The sequence below is a fragment of the Schistocerca americana genome, chromosome 10, assembly GCF_021461395.2.
Source record: "Schistocerca americana isolate TAMUIC-IGC-003095 chromosome 10, iqSchAmer2.1, whole genome shotgun sequence".
Classification (NCBI taxonomy): Eukaryota; Metazoa; Arthropoda; class Insecta; order Orthoptera; family Acrididae; genus Schistocerca; species Schistocerca americana.
Genome location: NC_060128.1, coordinates 40,123,963 through 40,146,185, shown reverse-complemented (window position 1 = coordinate 40,146,185; position 22,223 = coordinate 40,123,963).

Sequence of the window (22,223 nt, the reverse complement as noted above, 5' to 3'; positions counted from 1 at the left end):
ATCGGAATCTAAAACTGGACTCACAGGAGAGGTTCAAATCATAGAAAGTGAGAGTGTCAGTCCTCTTGTAGTTAAGTCGGCATTGTGCCTTTTGAATTAATTCCGATGCAATTTCTGTGTTTCATCGTCAATAGGAAGGTGCAAGGTATACAGTAAACCTGAAGTGAAGCATCGGAATCCAAAACTGGACTCACAGGAGAGGTTCAAATCATGGAGAGTTAGAGTGTCAGTCCTCTTATACTTAAGTCGGCATTGTGCCTTTTGAATTTAATTCCGATGCAATTTCTGTGTTTTCATCGTCAATAAGAAGGTGCAAGGTATACAGTAAACCTGAAGTGAAGCATCGGAATCTAAAACTGGACTCATAGGCGAGGTTAATATCATTGAAAGTTAGAGTGTCAGTCCACTTGTAAATAAGTCGGCATTGTGCCTTTTGAATTTAATTCCGATGCAATTTCTGTGTTTCATCGTCAATAAGATGGTGCAAGGTATACAGTAAACCTGAAGTGAAGCATCGGAATCTAAAACTGGAATCACAGGAGAGGTTCAGATCATAGAAAGTGAGAGTGTCAGTACTCTTGTACTTAAGTTGGCATTGTGCCTTTTGTATTAAACTCCGATGCAATTTCTGTATTTCATCGTCAATAAGAAGGTGCAAGGTATACAGTAAACCTGAAGTGGAAGATCGGAATCTAAAACTGGACTCACAGGAGAGGTTCAAATCATAGAAAGGGGAGACTGTCAGTCCTCTTGTACTTAAGTCGGTATTTTGCCTTTTGTATTAAATTCCGATGCAATTTCTGTATTTCATCGTCAATAAGAAGGTCCAAGGGATACCGTAAACCTGAAGTGAAACATCGGAATCTAAAACTTGGCTCACAGGAGAGGTTCAAATCATAGAAAGTTAGAGTGTTAGTCCTGTTGTACTTAAGTCGGCATTGTGCATTTTGAATTTAATTCCGATGCAATTTCTGTGTTTCATGGTCAATAAGAAGGTGCAAGGTATACAGTAAACCTGAAGTGATGCATTGCAATCTAAAACTGGACTCACAGGAGAGGTTCAAATCATAGAAAGGGATAGTGTCAGTCCTCTTGTATTGAAGTCGGCATTGTGAAGTTTGTATTAAATTCGGATTCAATTTCTGTGTTTTATCGTCAATAAGAAGGTGCAAGGTATTCAGTAAACCTGAAGTGAAGCATCAGAAACTACAACTGGACTCACTGGAGAGGTTCAAATCATAGAAAGTGAGAGTGTCAGTCCTCTTGTACTTAGGTCGGCATTGTGCCTTTTGTATTAAATTCGGATGCAATTTCTGTGTTTAATCGTCAATACGAAGGACCAAGGGATACAGTAAAACTGAAAAGAAGCATCTGAATCTAAAACTGGACCCACAGGAGAGGTTCAACTCATACATAGTTGGAGTGTCAGTCCTCTTGTACTTAAGTCGGCATTGTGTCTTTTGAATTTAATTCCGATGCAATTTCTGTGTTTCATCGTCAATAAGAAGGTGCAAGGTATACAGTAAACCAGAAGTGAAGCATCGCAATCTTAAACTGGACTCACAGGAGAAGTTCAAATCATAGAGAGTTGGAGCGTCAGTCCTCTTGTACTTAAGTCGGCATTATGCCTTTCAAATTTAATTCCGATGCAATTTCTGTGTTTCATCGTCAATAAGAAGGTGCAAGGTATACAGTGAACCTGAAGCGAAGCATCGGAATGTAAAACTGGACTCACAGGAGAGGTTCAAATCATAGAAAGTGAGAGTGTTAGTCCTCTTGTAATTAAGTCGGCATTGTGCCTTTTGTATTAAACTCCGATGAAATTTCTGTATTTCATCGTCAATAAGAAGGTCCAAGGGATACAGTAAGCCTGAAGTGAAGCATCGGAATCTAAAACTGGACACACAGGAGAGATTCAAATCATAGAAAGTGAGAGTGTCAGTCCTCCTGTACTTAAGATGGTATTGTGCCTTTTGTATTAAATACGGATGCAATTTCTGTATTTCATCGTCAATAAGAAGGTCCAAGGGATACAGTAAACCTGAAGTGAAGCATCGGAATCTAAAACTGGACTCATAGGAGAGGTTAAAATCATTGAAAGTTAGAGTGTCTGTCCACTTGTACTTAAATCGGCATTGTGCCTTTTGAATTTAATTCCGATGCAATTTCTGTGTTTCATCGTCAATAAGACGGTGCAATGTATACAGTAAACTTGAAGTGAAGCATCGGAATCTAAAACTGGAATCACAGGAGAGGTTCAGATCATAGATAGTGAGAGTGACAGTCCTCTTTTACATAAGTCGGGATTGTGCCTTTTGTATTAAATTCCGATGAAATTTCTGTGTTTCATCGTCAATAAGAAGGTCCAAGGGATACAGTGAACCTGAAGTGAAGCATCGGAAACTAAAACTGGACTCACAGGAGAGGTTCAAATCATAGAAAGGGAGAGTGTCAGTCCTCTTGTACTTAAGTCGGTATTTTGCCTTTTGTATTAAATTCCGATGCAATTTCTGTATTTCATCGTCAATAAGAAGGTCAAAGGGATACAGTAAACCTGAAGTGAAGCATCGGAATCTAAAACTGGACTCACAGGAAAGGTTCATTTCTGTGTTTCATCGTCAATAAGAAGGTGCAGGGTATACAGTAAACCTGAAGTAATGCATTGGAATCTAAAACTGGACGCACAGGAGAGGTTCAAATCAGAGAAAGAGAGAGTGACAGTCCTCTTTTACTTAAGTCGGCATTGTGCCTTTTGTATTAAATTCCGATGAGATTTCTCGGTTTCATCGTCAATAAGATGGGTCAAGGCATACAGTAAACCTGAAGTGAAGCATCGGAATCTAAACCTGGACTCACAGGAGAGGTTCAAATCATAGAAAGTGATAGTGTCAGTCCTCTTGTACCTAAGTCGGCATTGTGCCGTTTGTATTAAATTCGGATTCAATTTCTGTGTTTCATCGTCAATAAGAATGTGCAAGGTATACAGTAAACCTGAAGTGAAGCATCGGAATCTAAAACTGGACTCACATGAGAGGAACAAATCATAGAAAGTGAGAGTGCCAGTCCACTTGTATATAAGTCGGCATTGTGCCTTTTGTATTAAATTCGGATGCAATTTCTGTGTTTCATCGTCAATAAGAAGGAAAAAGGAATACAGTAAACCTGAAGTGAAGCATCGGAATCTAAAAGTGGACCCACAGGAGAGGTTCAACTCATACATAGTTAGAGTGTCAGTCCTCTTGTACTTAAGTCGGCATTGTGTCTTTTGAATTTAATTCCGATGCAATTTCTGTGTATCATCGTCAATAAGAAGGTGCAAGGTATACAGTAAACGAGAAGTGTAGCATCGCAATCTAAAACTGGACTCACAGGAGAAGTTCAAATCATAGAGAGTTAGAGTGTCAGTCCTCTTGTACTTATGTCGGCATTGTGCCTTTTAAAATTAATTCCGATGCAATTTCTGTGTTTCATCGTCAATAAGAAGGTGCAAGGTATACAGTGAACCGAAATGAAGCAACGGAATGTAAAACTGGCCTCACAGGAGAGGTTCAAATCATAGAAAGAGAGAGTGTCAGTCCTCTTTTACTTAAGTCGGCATTGTGTCTTTTGTATTAAATTCGGATGGAATTTCTGTATTTCATCGTCAATAAGAAGGTCCAAGGTATACAGTAAACCTGAAGTGAACCATCGGAATCTAAAACTCGACTCACAGGAGAGGTTCAACTCATAGAAAGTGAGAGTGTCAGTCCTCTTGTACTTAAGTCGGCATTGTGCCTTTTGAATTTAATTCCGATGCAATTTCTGTGTTTCATCGTCAATAGGAAGGTGCAAGGTATACAGTAAACCTGACGTGAAGCATCGGAATCCAAAACTGGACTCACAGGAGACGTTCAAATCATGGAGAGTTAGAGTGTCAGTCCTCTTATACTTCAGTCGGCATTGTGCCTTTTGAATTTAATTCCGATGCAATTTCTGTGTTTCATCGTCAATAAGAAGGTGCAAGGTATACAGTAAACCTGAAGTGAAGCATCGGAATCTAAAACTGGAATCACAGGAGAGGTTCAGATCATAGAAAGTGAGAGTGTCAGTCCTCTTGTACTTAAGTTGGCATTGTGCCTTTTGTATTAAATTCCGATGCAATTTCTGTATTTCATCGTCAATAAGAAGGTGCAAGGTATACAGTAAACCTGAAGTGAAGCATGGGAATCTAAAACTGGACTCACAGGAGAGGTTCAAATCATAGAAAGGGAGACTGTCAGTCCTCTTGTACTTAAGTCGGTATTTTGCCTTTTGTATTACATTCCGATGCAATTTCTGTATTTCATCGTCAATAAGAAGGTCCAAGGGATACCGTAAACCTGAAGTGAAGCATCGGAATCTAAAACTGGGCTCACAGGAGAGGTTCAAATCATAGAAAGTTAGAGTGTTAGTCCTGTTGTACTTAAGTCGGCATTGTGCATTTTGAATTTAATTCCGATGCAATTTCTGTGTTTCATGGTCAATAAGAAGGTGCAAGGTATACAGTAAACCTGAAGTGATGCATTGCAATCTAAAACTGGACTCACAGGGGAGGTTCAAATCATAGAAAGGGATAGTGTCAGTCCTCTTGTATTTAAGTCGGCATTGTGAAGTTTGTATTAAATTCGGATTCAATTTCTGTGTTTTATCGTCAATAGGAAGGTGCAAGGTATACAGTAAACCTGAAGTGAAACATCGGAAACTACAACTGGACTCACAGGAGAGGTTCAAATCATAGAAAGTGAGAGTGTCAGTCCTCTTGTACTTAGGTGGGCATTGTGCCTTTTGTATTAAATTCGGATGCAATTTCTGTGTTTAATCGTCAATAAGAAGGACCAAGGGATACAGTAAACCTGAAGTGAAGCATCGGAATCTAAAACTGGACCCACAGGAGAGGTTCAACTCATACATAGTTGGAGTGTCAGTCCTCTTGTACTTAAGTCGGCATTGTGTCTTTTGAATTTAATTCCGATGCAATTCCTGTGTTTCATCGTCAATAAGAAGGTGCAAGGTATACAGTAAACCAGAAGTGAAGCATCGCAATCTTAAACTGGACTCACAGGAGAAGTTCAAATCATAGAGAGTTGGAGCGTCAGTCCTCTTGTACTTAAGTCGGCATTATGCCTTTCAAATTTAATTCCGATGCAATTTCTGTGTGTCATCGTCAATAAGAAGATGCAAGGTATACAGTGAACCTGAAGTGAAGCATCGGAATGTAAAACTGGACTAACAGGAGAGGTTCATATCATAGAAAGTGAGAGTGTTAGTCCTCTTGTAATTAAGTCGGCATTGTGCCTTTTGTATTAAACTCCGATGAAATTTCTGTGTTTCATCGTCAATAAGAAGGTCCAAGGGATACAGTAAGCCTGAAGTGAAGCATCGGAATCTAAAACTGGACACACAGGAGAGATTCAAATCTTAGAAAGTGAGAGTGTCAGTCCTCCTGTACTTAAGTCGGTATTGTGCCTTTTGTATTAAATACGGATGCAATTTCTGTATTTCATCGTCAATAAGAAGGTCCAAGGGATACAGTAAACCTGAAGTGAAGCATCGGAATCTAAAACTGGACTCATAGGAGAGGTTAAAATCATTGAAAGTTAGAGTGTCAGTCCACTTGTACTTAAGTCGGCATTGTGCCTTTTGAATTTAATTCCGATGCAATTTCTGTGTTTCATCGTCAATAAGACGGTGCCATGTATACAGTAAACTTGAAGTGAAGCATCGGAATCTAAAACTGGAATCACAGGAGAGGTTCAGATCATAGATAGTGAGAGTGTCCGTCCTCTTGTACTTAAGTTGGCATTGTGACTTTTGCATTAAATTCCGATGCAATTTCTGTATTTCATCGTCAATAAGAAGGTGCAATGTATACAGTAAACCTGAAGTGAAGCATCGGAATCTAAAACTGGACTCACAGGAGAGGTTCAAATCATAGAAAGAGAGAGTGACAGTCCTCTTTTACATAAGTCGGCATTGTGCCTTTTGTATTAAATTCCGATGAAATTTCTGTGTTTCATCGTCAATAAGAAGGTCCAAGGGATACAGTGAACCTGAAGTGAAGCATCGGAAACTAAAACTGGACTCACAGGAGAGGTTCAAATCATAGAAAGGGAGAGTGTCAGTCCTCTTGTACTTAAGTCGGTATTTTGCCTTTTGTAATAAATTCCGATGCAATTTCTGTATTTCATCGTCAATAAGAAGGTCCAAGGGATACAGTAAACCTGAAGTGAAGCATCGGAATCTAAAACTGGACTCACAGGAAAGGTTCATTTCTGTGTTTCATCGTCAATAAGAAGGTGCAAGGTATACAGTAAACCTGAAGTGATGCATTGGAATCTAAAACTGGACGCACAGGAGAGGTTCAAATCAGAGAAAGAGAGAGTGACAGTCCTCTTTTACTTAAGTCGGCATTGTGCCTTTTGTATTAAATGCCGATGAGATTTCTCTGTTTCATCGTCAATAAGATGGGTCAAGGCATACAGTAAACCTGAAGTGAAGCATCGGAATCTAAACCTGTACTCACAGGAGTGGTTCAAATCATAGAAAGTGATAGTGTCAGTCCTCTTGTACTTAAGTCGGCATTGTGCCGTTTGTATTAAATTCGGATCCAATTTCTGTGTTTCATCGTCAATAAGAATGTGCAAGGTATACAGTAAACCTGAAGTGAAGCATCGGAATCTAAAACTGGACTCATAGGAGAGGTTAAAATCATTGAAAGTTAGAGTGTCAGTCCACTTGTACTTAAGTCGGCATTGTGCATTTTGAATTTAATTCCGATGCAATTTCTGTGTTTCATCGTCAATAAGACGGTGCAATGTATACAGTAAACCTGAAGTTAAGCATCAGAATCTAAAACTGGAATCACAGGAGAGGTTCAGACCATAGAAAGTGAGAGTGTCCGTCCTCTTGTACTTAAGTTGGCATTGTGACTTTTGTATTAAATTCCGATGCAATTTATGTATTTCATCGTCAATAAGAAGGTGCAATGTATACAGTAAACCTGAAGTGAAGCATCGGAATCTAAAACTGGACTCACAGGAGAGGTTCAAATCATAGAAAGAGAGAGTGACAGTCATCTTTTACAGAAGTCGGCATTGTGCCTTTTGTATTAAATTCCGATGAAATTTCTGTGTTTCATCGTCAATAAGAAGGTCCAAGGGATACAGTGAACCTGAAGTGAAGCATCGGAAACTAAAACTGGACTCACAGGAGAGGTTCAAATCATAGAAAGGGAGAGTGTCAGTCCTCTTGTACTTAAGTCGGAGTTTTGCCTTTTGTATTAAATTCCGATGCAATTTCTGTATTTCATCGTCAATAAGAAGGTCCAAGGGATACAGTAAACCTGAAGTGAAGCATCGGAATCTAAAACTGGACTCACAGGAAAGGTTCATTTCTGGGTTTCATCGTCAATAAGAAGGTGCAGGGTATACAGTAAACCTGAAGTGATGTATTGGCATCTAAAACTGGACGCACAGGAGAGGTTCAAATCAGAGAAAGAGAGAGTGACAGTCCTCTTTTACTTAAGTCGGCATTGTGCCTTTTGTATTAAATTCCGATGAGATTTCTCTGTTTCATCGTCAATAAGATGGGTCAAGTCATACAGTAAACCTGAAGTGAAGCATCGGAATCTAAACCTGGACTCACAGGAGAGGTTCAAATCATAGAAAGTGATAGTGTCAGTCCTCTTGTACTTAAGTCGGCATTGTGCCGTTTGTATTAAATTCGGATTCAATTTCTGTGTTTCATCGTCAATAAGAATGTGCAAGGTATACAGTAAACCTGAAGTGAAGCATCGGAATCTAAAACTGGACTCACATGAGAGGTACAAATCATAGAAAGTGAGAGTGCCAGTCCACTTGTACTTAAGTCGGCATTGTGCCTTTTGTATTAAATTCGGATGCAATTTCTGTGTTTCATCGTCAATAAGAAGGAAAAAGGAATACAGTAAACCTGAAGTGAAGCATCGGAATCTAAAACTGGACCCACAGGAGAGGTTCAACCCATACATAGTTAGAGTGTCAGTCCTCTTGTACTTAAGTCGGCATTGTGTCTTTTGAATTTAATTCCGATGCAATTTCCGTGTATCATCGTCAATAAGAAGGTGCAAGGTATACAGTAAACGAGAAGTGTAGCATCGCAATCTAAAACTGGACTCACAGGAGAAGTTCAAACCATAGAGAGTTAGAGTGTCAGTCCTCTTGTACTTATGTCGGCATTGTGCCTTTTAAAATTAATTCCGATGCAATTTCTGTGTTTCATCGTCAATAAGAAGGTGCAAGGTATACAGTGAACCGAAATGAAGCATCGGAATGTAAAACTGGCCTCACAGGAGAGGTTCAAATCAGAGAAAGAGAGAGTGTCAGTCCTCTTTTACTTAAGTCAGCATTGTGTCTTTTGTATTAAATCCGGATGGAATTTCTGTATTTCATCGTCAATAAGAAGGTCCAAGGTATACAGTAAACCTGAAGTGAACCATCGGAATCTAAAACTGGACTCACAGGAGAGGTTCAAATCATAGAAAGTGAGAGTGTCAGTCCTCTTGTAGTTAAGTCGGCATTGTGCCTTTTGAATTTAATTCCGATGCAATTTCTGTGTTTCATCGTCAATAGGAAGGTGCAAGGTATACAGTAAACCTGAAGTGAAGCATCGGAATCCAAAACTGGACTCACAGGAGAGGTTCAAATCATGGAGAGTTAGAGTGTCAGTCCTCTTATACTTAAGTCGGCATTGTGCCTTTTGAATTTAATTCCGATGCAATTTCTGTGTTTCATCGTCAATAAGAAGGTGCAAGGTATACAGTAAACCTGAAGTGAAGCATCGGAATCTAAAACTGGACTCATAGGCGAGGTTAATATCATTGAAAGTTAGAGTGTCAGTCCACTTGTAAATAATTCGGCATTGTGCCTTTTGAATTTAATTCCGATGCAATTTCTGTGTTTCATCGTCAATAAGATGGTGCAAGGTATACAGTAAACCTGAAGTGAAGCATCGGAATCTAAAACTGGAATCACAGGAGAGGTTCAGATCATAGAAAGTGAGAGTGTCAGTACTCTTGTACTTAAGTTGGCATTGTGCCTTTTGTATTAAACTCCGATGCAATTTCTGTATTTCATCGTCAATAAGAAGGTGCAAGGTATACAGTAAACCTGAAGTGGAAGATCGGAATCTAAAACTGGACTCACAGGAGAGGTTCAAATCATAGAAAGGGAGACTGTCAGTCCTCTTGTACTTAAGTCGGTATTTTGCCTTTTGTATTAAATTCCGATGCAATTTCTGTATTTCATCGTCAATAAGAAGGTCCAAGGGATACCGTAAACCTGAAGTGAAACATCGGAATCTAAAACTTGGCTCACAGGAGAGGTTCAAATCATAGAAAGTTAGAGTGTTAGTCCTGTTGTACTTAAGTCGGCATTGTGCATTTTGAATTTAATTCCGATGCAATTTCTGTGTTTCATGGTCAATAAGAAGGTGCAAGGTATACAGTAAACCTGAAGTGATGCATTGCAATCTAAAACTGGACTCACAGGAGAGGTTCAAATCATAGAAAGGGATAGTGTCAGTCCTCTTGTATTGAAGTCGGCATTGTGAAGTTTGTATTAAATTCGGATTCAATTTCTGTGTTTTATCGTCAATAAGAAGGTGCAAGGTATTCAGTAAACCTGAAGTGAAGCATCAGAAACTACAACTGGACTCACTGGAGAGGTTCAAATCATAGAAAGTGAGAGTGTCAGTCCTCTTGTACTTAGGTCGGCATTGTGCCTTTTGTATTAAATTCGGATGCAATTTCTGTGTTTAATCGTCAATACGAAGGACCAAGGGATACAGTAAAACTGAAAAGAAGCATCTGAATCTAAAACTGGACCCACAGGAGAGGTTCAACTCATACATAGTTGGAGTGTCAGTCCTCTTGTACTTAAGTCGGCATTGTGTCTTTTGAATTTAATTCCGATGCAATTTCTGTGTTTCATCGTCAATAAGAAGGTGCAAGGTATACAGTAAACCAGAAGTGAAGCATCGCAATCTTAAACTGGACTCACAGGAGAAGTTCAAATCATAGAGAGTTGGAGCGTCAGTCCTCTTGTACTTAAGTCGGCATTATGCCTTTCAAATTTAATTCCGATGCAATTTCTGTGTTTCATCGTCAATAAGAAGGTGCAAGGTATACAGTGAACCTGAAGCGAAGCATCGGAATGTAAAACTGGACTCACAGGAGAGGTTCAAATCATAGAAAGTGAGAGTGTTAGTCCTCTTGTAATTAAGTCGGCATTGTGCCTTTTGTATTAAACTCCGATGAAATTTCTGTATTTCATCGTCAATAAGAAGGTCCAAGGGATACAGTAAGCCTGAAGTGAAGCATCGGAATCTAAAACTGGACACACAGGAGAGATTCAAATCATAGAAAGTGAGAGTGTCAGTCCTCCTGTACTTAAGATGGTATTGTGCCTTTTGTATTAAATACGGATGCAATTTCTGTATTTCATCGTCAATAAGAAGGTCCAAGGGATACAGTAAACCTGAAGTGAAGCATCGGAATCTAAAACTGGACTCATAGGAGAGGTTAAAATCATTGAAAGTTAGAGTGTCTGTCCACTTGTACTTAAGTCGGCATTGTGCCTTTTGAATTAAATTCCGATGCAATTTCTGTGTTTCATCGTCAATAAGACGGTGCAATGTATACAGTAAACTTGAAGTGAAGCATCGGAATCTAAAACTGGAATCACAGGAGAGGTTCAGATCATAGATAGTGAGAGTGACAGTCCTCTTTTACATAAGTCGGCATTGTGCATTTTGTATTAAATTCCGATGAAATTTCTGTGTTTCATCGTCAATAAGAAGGTCCAAGGGATACAGTGAACCTGAAGTGAAGCATCGGAATCTAAAACTGGACTCACAGGAAAGGTTCATTTCTGTGTTTCATCGTCAATAAGAAGGTGCAAGGTATACAGTAAACCTGAAGTGATGCATTGGAATCTAAAACTGGACGCACAGGAGTGGTTCAAATCAGAGAAAGAGAGAGTGACAGTCCTCTTTTACTGAAGTCGGCATTGTGCCTTTTGTATTAAATTCCGATGAGATTTCTCTGTTTCATCGTCAATAAGATGGTCCAAGGCATACAGTAAACCTGAAGTGAAGCATCGGAATCTAAACCTGGACTCACAGGAGAGGTTCAAATCCTAGAAAGTGATAGTGTCAGTCCTCTTGTACTTAAGTCGGCATTGTGACGTTTGTATTAAATTCGGATTCAATTTCTGTGTTTCATCGTCAATAAGATGGTGCAAGGTATACAGTAATGCTGAAGTGAAGCATCGGAATCTAAAACTGGACCCACAGGAGAGGTTCAACTCATACGTAGTTAGAGTGTCAGTCCCCTTGTACTTAAGTCGGCATTGTGTCTTTTGAATTTAATTCCGATGCAATTTCTGTGTATCATCGTCAATAAGAAGGTGCAAGGTATACAGTAAACGAGAAGAGTAGCATCGCAGTCTAAAACTGGACTCACAGGAGAAGTTCAAACCGTAGAGAGTTAGAGTGTCAGTCCTCTTGTACTTAAGTCGGCATTGTGCCTTTTAAAATTAATTCCGATGCAATTTCTGTGTTTCATCGTCAATAAGAAGGTGCAAGGTATACAGTAAACCTGAAGTGAAGCATCGGAATCTAAAACTGGACTCATAGGAGAGGTTAATATCATTGAAAGTTAGAGTGTCAGTCCTCTTGTACTTAAGTCGGCATTGTGACGTTTGTATTAAATTCGGATGCAATTTCTGTGTTTAATCGTCAATAAGAGGGACCAAGGGATACAGTAAACCTGAAGTGAAGCATCGGAATCTAAAACTGGACCCACAGGAGAGGTTCAACTCATACATAGTTGGAGTGTCAGTCCTCTTGTACTTAAGTCGGCATTGTGTCTTTTGAATTTAATTCCGATGCAATTTCTGTGTTTCATCGTCAATAAGAAGGTGCAAGGTATACAGTAAACGAGAAGTGAAGCATCGCAATCTTAAACTGGACTCACAGGAGAAGTTCAAATCATAGAGAGTTAGAGTGTCAGTCCTCTTGTACTTAAGTCGGCATTATGCCTTTCAAATTTAATTCCGATGCAATTTCTGTGATTCATCGTCAATAAGAAGGTGCAAGGTATACAGTGAACCTGAAGTGAAGCATCGGAATGTAAAACTGGACTCACAGGAGAGGTTCAAATCATAGAAAGTGAGAGTGTTAGTCCTCTTGTAATTACGTCGGCATTGTGCCTTTTGTATTAAACCCCGATGAAATTTCTGTGTTTCATCGTCAATAAGAAGGTGCAAGGTATACAGTAAACCTGAAGTGAAGCATCAGAATCCAAAACTGGACTCAAAGGAGAGGTTAAAATCATAGAGAATTAGAGTGTCAGTCCTCTTGTACTTAAGTCGGCATTGTGCCTTTTGTATTAAATTCGGATGCAATTTCTGTATTTCATCGTCAATAAGAAGGTGCAAGGTATACAGTAAACCTGAAGTGAAGCATCGGAATATAAAACTGGACTCACAGGAGAGGTTCAAATCATAGAAAAGGAGAGTGTCAGTCCTCTTGTACTTAAGTCGGTATTTTGCCTTTTGTATTAAATTCCGATGCAATTTCTGTATTTCATCGTCAATAAGAAGGTCCAAGGGATACCGTAACCCTGAAGTGAAGCATCGGAATCTAAAACTGGGCTCACAGAAGAGGTTCAAATCATGGAAAGTTAGAGTGTTAGTCCTGTTGTACTTAAGTCGGCATTGTGCATTTTGAATTTAATTCCGATGCAATTTCTGTGTTTCATGGTCAATAAGAAGGTGCAAGGTATACAGTAAACCTGAAGTGATGCATTGGAATCTAAAACTGGACTCACAGGAGAGGTTCAAATCATAGAAAGTGAGAGTGTCAGTCCTCTTGTACGTAGGTCGGCATTGTGCCTTTTGTATTAAATTCGGATGCAATTTCTGTGTTTCATCGTCAATACGAAGGTGCAAGGTATACAGTGAACCTGAAGTGAAGCATCGGAATGTAAAACTGGACTCACAGGAGAGGTTCAAATCATAGAAAGTGCGAGTGTTAGTCCTCTTGTAATTAAGTCGGCATTGTGCCTTTTGTATTAAACTCCGATGAAATTTCTGTGTTTCATCGTCAATAAGAATGTCCAAGGGATACAATAAGCCTGAAGTGAAGTATCGGAATCTAAAACTGGACATACAGGAGGGATTCAAATCATAGAAAGTGAGAGTGTCAGTCCTCCTGTACTTAAGTCGGTATTGTGCCTTTTGTATTTAATTCGGATGCAATTTCTGTATTTCACCGTCAATAAGAAGGTCCAAGGGATACAGTAAACCTGAAGTGAATCATCGGAATCTAAAACTGGACTCACAGGAGAGGTTCAAATCATAGAAAGTGAGAGTGTTAGTCCTCTTGTAATTAAGTCGGCATTGTGACTTTTGTATTAAATTCCGATGCAATTTCTGTGTTTCATCGTCAATAAGAAGGTGCAAGGTATACAGTAAACCTGAAGTGAAGCATCAGAATCCAAAACTGGACTCACAGGAGAGGTTCAAATCATAGGGAGCTAGAGTGTCAGTCCTCTTGTACTTAAGTCGGCATTGTGCCTTTGAATTTCATTCCGATGCAATTTCTGTGTTTCATCGTCGATAAGAAGGTGCAAGGTATACAGTAAACCTGCCGTGAAACATCGGAATCTAAAACTGGACTCATAGGAGAGGTTCAAATCATTGAAAGTTAGAGTGTCAGTCCTCTTGTACTTAAGTCGGCATTGTGCCTTTTGTATTAAATGCGGATGCAATTTCAGTAATTCATCGTCAATAAGAAGGTCCAAGGGATACAGTAAACATGAAGTGAGGAATCGGAATCTAAAACTGGACTCACAGGAGAGGTTCTCATCATAGAAAGATAGAGTGTCAGTCCTCTTGTACTTAAGTCGGCATTGTGCCTTTTGAATATAATTCCGATGCAATTTTTGTGTTTCATCGTCAATAAGACGGTGCAAGGTATGTACCGGAAGTGAAGCATCGGAATCTATAAATGGAATCACAGGAGAGGTTCAAATCATAGAAAGTGAGAGTGTCAGTCCTCTTGTACTTAAGTCGGCATTGTGCCTTATGTATTAAATTCGGATGCAATTTCCGTGTTTCATCGTCAATAAGAAGAACCAAGGGATACAGTAAACCTGAAGTGACGCATCGGAAACTAAAACTGGACCCACAGGGGAGGTTCAAATCATAGATAGAGTGTCAGCCCTGTTGTACTTAAGTCGGCATTGTGTCTTTTGATTTTAATTCCGATGCAATTTCTGTGTTTCATCGTCAATAAGAAGGTGCAAGGTATACAGTAAACCAGAAATGAAGCATCCGAATCTAAAACTGGACTCACAGGAGAGGATCAAATCATAGAGAGTTAGAGTGTCAGTCCTCTTGTACGTAAGTCGGCATTGTGCTTTTTGAATTTAGTTCCGATGCTATTTCTGTGTTTCATCGTCAATACGAAGGTGCAAGGTATACAGTAAACATGAAGTGAAGCATCGGAAACTGAAACTGGACTCACAGGAGAGGTTCAAATCATAGAAAGAGAGAGTGTCACTCCACTTTTACTTAAGTCGGCATTGTGGCTTTTGTATTAAATTCGGATGCAATTTCTGTATTTCATCGTCAATAAGAAGGTCCAAGGGATACTGTAAACCTGAAGTGAAGAATCGGAATCTAAAACTGGACTCACAGGAGAGGTTCAAATCATAGAAAGTTAGAGTGTCAGTCGTCTTGTACTTAAGTCGGCATTGTGCCTTTTGAAATTAATTCCGATGCAATTTCTGCGTTACATCGTCAATAAGACGGTGCAAGGTATACAGTAAATCTGAAGTGAAGCATCGGAATCTAAAACTGGAATCACAGGAGAGGTTCAGATCATAGAAAGTGAGAGTGTCTGTTCTCTTGTACTTAAGTTGGCATTGTGCCTTTTGTATTAAATTCCGATCAATTTCTGTGTTTCATCGTCAATAAGACGGTCCAAGGGATACAGTAAACCTGAAGTGAAGCATCGGTATCTAAAACTGGACTCACAGGAGAGGTTCAAATCATAGAAAGGGAGAGTGTCAGTCCTCTTGTACTTAAGTCGGTATTGTGCCTTTTGTATTAAATTCGGATGCAATTTCTGTATTTCATCATCAATAAGATGGTCCAAGGGATACAGTAAACCTGAAGTGAAGCATCATAATCTAAAACTGGACTCACAGGAGAGGATCAAACCATAGGAAGTTAGAGTGTCATTCCTCTTGTACTTAAGTCGGCATTGTGCCTTTTGAATTTTATTCCGATGCAATTTCTGTGTTTCATCGTCAATAAGAAGGTGCAAGATATACAGTAAACCAGAAGTGAAGCATCCGAATCTAAAACTGGACTCACAGGAGAGGATCAAATCATAGCGAGTTAGAGTGTCAGTCCTCTTGTACTTAAGTCGGCATTGTGCATTTTGAATTTAATTCCGATGCTATTTCTGTGTTTCATCGTCAATACGAAGGTGCAAGGTATACAGTAAACCTGAAGTGAAGCATCAGAAACTGAAACTGGACTCACAGGAGAGGTTCAAATCATAGAAAGACAGAGTGTCACTGCTCTTTTACTTAAGTTGGCATTGTGGCTATTGTATTAAATTCGGATGCAATTTCTGTATTTCATCGTCAATAAGAAGGTCCAAGGGATACAGTAAACCTGAAGTGAAGAATCGGAATCTAAAACTGGAATCACAGGAGAGGTTCAAATCATAGATAGTTAGAGTGTCAGTCCTCTTGTACATAAGTCGGCATTGTGCCTTTTGAAATTAATTCCGATGCAATTTCTGCGTTACATCGTCAGTAAGTCGGTGCAAGGAATACAGTAAACCTGAAGTGAATCATCGGAATCTTAAACTGGAATCACAGGAGAGGTTCAGATCATAGAAAGTGAGAGTGTCTGTCCTCTTGTACTTAAGTTGGCATTGTGCCTTTTGTATTAAATTCCGATGCAATTTCTGTGTTTCATCGTCAATAAGACGGTCCAAGGGATACAGTAAACCTGAAGTGAAGCATCGGAATCTAAAACTGGACTCACAGGACAGGTTCAAATCATAGAAAGGGAGAGTGTCAGTCCTCTTGTACTTAAGTCGGTGTTGTGCCTTTTGTATTAAATTCGGATGCAATTTCTGTGTTTCATCGTCGATAAGAAGGTGCAAGGTATACAGTAAACCCACCGTGAAACATCGGAATCTAAAACTGGACTCATAGGAGAGGTTCAAATCATAGAAAGACAGAGTGTCACTCCTCTTTTACTTAAGTCGGCATTGTGGCTATTGTATTAAATTCGGATGCAATTTCTGTATTTCATCGTCAATAAGAAGGTCCAAGGGATACAGTAAACCTGAAGTGAAGCATCAGAATGTAAAACTGGACTCACAGGGGAGGATCAAACCATAGGAAGTTAGAATGTCATTCCTGTTGTACTTAAGTCGGCATTGTGCCTTTTGAACTTAATTCCGATGCTATTTCTGTGTTTCATCGTCAATAAGAAGGTGCAAGGTATACAGTAAACCTGAAGCGAAGCATCGGAATCTAAAACTGGACTCATAGGAGAGGTTAAAATCATTGAAAGTTAGAGTGTCAGCCCTCTTGTACTTAAGTCGGCATTGTGCCTTTTGTATTAAATGCGGATGCAATTTCTGTATTTCATCGTCAATAAGAAGGTCCAAGGGATACAGTAAACCTGAAGTGAAGAATCGGAATCTACAACTGGACTCACAGGAGAGGTTCAAATCATAGAAAGTTAGAGTGTCAGTCCTCTTGTACTTAAGTCGGCTTTGTGCCTTTTGAATTTAATTCCGATGCAATTTCTGTGTGTCATCGTCAATAAGACGGTGCAAGGTATACACTAAACCTGAAGTGAAGCATCGGAATCTAATACTGGAATCACAGGAGAGGTTCAGATCATAGAAAGTGAGAGTGTCCGTCCTCTTGTACTTAAGTTGGCATTGTGCCTTTTGTATAAAATTCCGATGCAATTTCTGTATTTCATCGTCAATAAGAAGGTGCAAGGTATACAGTAAATTTGAAGTGAAGCATCGGAATGTAAAACTGGACTCACAGGAGAGGTTCAAATCATAGAAAGAGAGAGTGACAGTCCTCTCTTACATAAGTCGGTATTGTGCCCTTTGTATTATATTCCGATGAAATTTCTGTGTTTCATCGTCAATAAGAAGGTCCAAGGGATACAGTGAACCTGAAGTGAAGCATCGGAAACTAAAACTGGACTCACAGGAGAGGTTCAAATCATAGAAAGGGAGAGTGTCAGTCCTCTTGTACTAAAGTCGGTATTTTGCCTTTTGTATTAAATTCCGATGCAATTTCTCAATTTCATCGTCAATAAGAAGGTCCAAGGGATACAATTAACCTGAAGTGAAGCATCGGAATCTAAAACTGGACTCACAGGAAAGGTTCAAATCATAGAAAGTTAGAGTGTCAGTCCTCTTGTACTTAAGTCGGCATTATGCATTTTGATTTTAATTCCGATGCAATTTCTGTGTTTCATCGTCAATAAGAAGGTGCAAGGTATACAGTAAACCTGAAGTGATGCATTGGAATCTAAAACTGGACGCACAGGAGAGGTTCAAATCAGAGAAAGAGAGAGTGACAGTCCTCTTTTACTTAAGTCGGCATTGTGAATTTTGTATTAAATTCCGATGAGATTTCTCTCTTTCATCGTCAATAAGATGGTCCAGGGCATACAGTAAACCTGAAGTGAAGCATCGGAATGTAATACTGGACCCACAGGAGAGTTTCAACTCATGCATGGTTAGAGTGTCAGTCCTCTTGTACTTAAGTCGGCATTGTGTCTTTTGAATTTAATTCCGCTGCAATTTCTGTGTTTCATCGTCAATAAGAAGGTGCAAGGTATACAGTAAACCAGAAGTGAAGCATCGCAATCTAAAACTGGACTCACAGGAGAAGTTCAAACCATAGAAAGTGAGAGTGTCAGTCCTCTTGTACTTAAGTCGGCATTGTGCCTTTTAAATTTAATTCCGATGCAATTTCTGTGTTTCATCGTCAATAAGAAGGTGCAAGGTATACAGTGAACCGAAATGAAGCATCGGAATGTAAAACTGGACTCGCAGGAGAGGTTCAAATCATAGAAAGAGAGAGTGTCAGTCCTCTTTTACTTAAGTCGGCAATGTGCCGTTTGTATTAAATTCGGATGGAATTTCTGTATTTCTTCGTCAATAAGAAGGTGCAAGGTATACAGTAAACCTGAAGTGAACCATCGGAATCTAAAACTGGACTCACAGGAGAGGTTCAAATCATAGAAAGTGAGAGTGTCAGTCCTCTTGTACTTAAGTCGGCATTGTGCCTTTTAAATTTAATTCCGATGCAATTTCTGTGTTTCATCGTCAATAAGAAGGTGCAAGGTATACAGTAAACCTGAAGTGAAGCATCGGAATCTAAAACTGGACTCACAGGAGAGGTTCAAATCATAGAAAGGGAGAGTGTCAGTCCTCTTGTACTTATGTCGGTATTTTGCCTTTTGTATCAAATTCCGATGCAATTTCTGTATTTCATCGTCAATAAGAAGGTCCAAGGGATACCGTTAACCTGAAGTGAAGCATCGGAACCTAAAACTGGGCTCACAGGAGAGGTTCAAATAATATAATCTTAGAGTGTTAGTCCTCTTGTACTTAAGTCGGCATTGTGCATTTTGAATTTAATTCCGATGCAATTTCTGTGTTTCTCGTCAATAAGAATGTGCAAGGTATACAGTAAACCTGAAGTGATGCATTGGAATCTAAAATTGGACTCACAGGAGAGGTTCAAATCATAGTAAGGGATAGTGTCAGTCCTCTTGTACTTACGTCGGCATTGTGCCGTTTGTATTAAATTCGGATTTAATTTCTGTGTTTCATCGTCAATAAGAAGGTGCATGGTATACAGTAAACCTGAAGTGAAGCATCGGAATCTACAACTGGACTCACAGTAGATGTTCAAATCATAGAAAGTGAGAGTGTCAGTCCTCTTGTACTTAGGTCGGCATTGTGCCTTTTGTATTAAATTCGGATGCAATATCTGTGTTTAATCGTCAATAAGAAGGACCAAGGGATACAGTAAACCCGAAGTGAAGCATCGGAATCTAAAACTGGACCCACAGGAGAGGTTCAACTCATACATAGTTGGAGTGTCAGTCCTCTTGTACTTAAGTCGGCATTGTGCCTTTCAAATTTAATTCCGATGCAATTTCTGTGTTTCATCGTCAATAAGAAGGTGCAAGGTATACAGTGAACCTGAAGTGAAGCATCGGAATGTCAAACTGGACTCACAGGAGAGGTTCAAATCATAGAAAGTGAGGGTGTTAGTCCTCTTGTAATTAAGTCGGCATTGTGCCTTTTGTATTAAATTCCGATGAAATTTCTGTGTTTCATCGTCAATAAGAAGGTCCAAGGGATACAGTAAGCCTGAAGTGAAGCATCGGAATCTAAAACTGGACACACAGGAGAGATTCAAATCATAGAAAGTGAGAGTGTCAGTCCTCTTGTACTTAAGTCGGTATTGTGCCTTTTGTATTAAATTCGGATGCAATTTCTGTATTTCATCGTCAATAAGAAGGTCCAAGGGATACAGTAAACCTGAAGTGAAGCATCGGAATGTAAAACTGGACTCACAGGAGAGGTTCAAATCATAGAAAGTGAGAGTGTTAGTCCTCTTGTAATTAAGTCGGCATTGTGACTTTTGTATTAAATTCCGATGCAATTTCTGTGTTTCATCGTCAATAAGAAGGTGCAAGGTATACAGTAAACCTGAAGTGAAGCATCAGAATCCAAAACTGGGCTCACAGGAGAGGTTCAAATCATAGAGAGTTAGAGTGTCAGTCCTCTTGTACTTAAGTCGGCATTGTGCCTTTTGAATTTAATTCCGATGCAATTTCTATGTTTCATCGTCAATAAGAAGGTGCAAGGTATACAGTAAACCTGAAGTGAAACATCGGAATCTAAACCTGGACTCATAGGAGAGGTTCAAATCATTGAAAGTTAGAGTGTGAGTCCTCTTGTACTTAAGTCGGCATTGTGCCTTTTGAATATAATTCCGATGCAATTTTTGTGTTTCATCGTCAATAAGACGGTGCAAGGTATGTACCTGAAGTGAAGCATTGGAATCTATAACTGGTATCACAGGAGAGGTTCAAATCATAGAAAGTGAGAGTGTCAGTCCTCTTGTACTTAAGTCGGCATTGTGCCTTTTGTATTAAATTCGGATGCAATTTCTGTGTTTCATCGTCAATAAGAAGAACCAAGGGATACAGTAAACCTGAAGTGAAGCATCGGAATCTAAAACTGGACTCACAGGAGAGGTTCAAATCATAGAAAGGGAGAGTGTCAGTCCTCTTGTACTTAAGTCGGTATTGTGCCTTTTGTATTAAATTCGGATGCAATTTCTGTATTTCATCATCAATAAGAAGGTCCAAGGGATACAGTAAACCTGAAGTGAAGCATCAGAATCTAAAACTGGACTCACAGGAGAGGATCAAACCATAGGAAGTTAGAGTGTCATTCCTCTTGTACTTAAGTCGGCATTGTGCCTTTTGAATTTAATTCCGATGCAATTTCTGTGTTTCATCGTCAATAAGAAGGTGTAAGGTATACAGTAAACCTGAAATGAAGCATCGGAATCCAAAACTGGACTCACAGGAGAGGTTCAAATCATGGAGAGTTAGAGTGTCAGTCCTCATATACTTAAGTCGGCATTGTGCCTATTGAACTTAATTCCGATGCTATTTCTGTGTGTCATCGTCAATAAGAAGGTGCAAGGTATACAGTAAACCTGAAGCGAATCATCGGAATCTAAAACTGGACTCATAGGAGAGGTTACTATCATTGAAAGTTAGAGTGTCAGTCCTCTTTTACTTAAGTCGGCATTGTGCCTTTTGTATTAAATTCGGATGCAATTTATGTGTTTCATCGTCAATAAGAAGGACCAAAGGATACAGTAAACCTGAAGAGATGCATCGGAATCTAAAACTGGATTCACAGGAGAGGTTCAAACCATAGAAAGTTAGAGTGTCAGTCCTCTTATACTTGTCGTCATTGTGTCTTTTGAATTTAATTCGGATGCTATTTCTATGTTTCATCGTCAATAAGACGGTGCAAGGTATTCAGTAAACCTGAAGTGAAACATCGGAATCTAAAACTGGACCCACAGGAGAGGTTCAAATCATAGAAAGTTAGAGTGTCAGTCCTCTTGTACTTACGTCGGCATTGTGCCCTTTGAATTTAATTCCGGTGCAAATTTTATGGTTCATCGTCAATGAGACGGTGCAAGGTATACAGTAAACCTGAAGTGAAGCATCGGAATCTAAAACTGGACTCACAGGAGAAGTTCAAATCATAGAAAGTGAAAGTGTCAGTCCTCTTGTACTTAAGTCGGCATTGTGCCTTTTGTATTAAATTCCGATGCAATTTCTGTGTTTCATCGTCAATAAGAAGGTCCAACGGATACAGTAAACCTAAAGTGAAGAAACGGAATCTAAAACTGGACTCACAGGAGAGGTTCAAATCATAGAAAGTGAGAGTGTCAGTCCTCTTGTACTTAAGTCGGCATTGTGCCTTTTGTTCTAAATTCCGATGCAATTTCTGTGTTTCATCGTCAATAAGAAAGTCCAAGGGATACAGTAAATCTGCAGAGAAGCATCGGAATCTAAAACTGAACTCACAGGAGAGGTTCAAATCATAGAAGTTTAGAGTGTCAGTCCTCTTGTACTTCTCGGCATTGTGCCTTTTGAATTTAATTCCTATGCAATTTCTGTGTTTCATCGTCAATAAGACGGTGCAAGATATACAGTAAACCTGAAGTGCAGCATTGGAATCTAAAACTGGACTCACAGGAGAGGTTTAAATCATAGAAAGTGAGAGTGTCAGTCCTCTTGTACTTAAAACGGCATTCTGCCTTTTGTATTAAATTCCGATGCAATTTCTGTGTTTCATCGTCAATAAGAAGGTCCAAGGGATACAGTAAACCTGAAGTGAAGCATTGGAATCTATATCTGGACTCACAGGAGATGTTCAAATCATAGATAGTTAGAGTGTCAGTCCTCTTTTACTTAAGTCGGCATTGTGCCTATTGAATTTAATTCCGAAGCAATTTCTGTGTTTCATCGTCAATAAGACGGTGCAAGGTA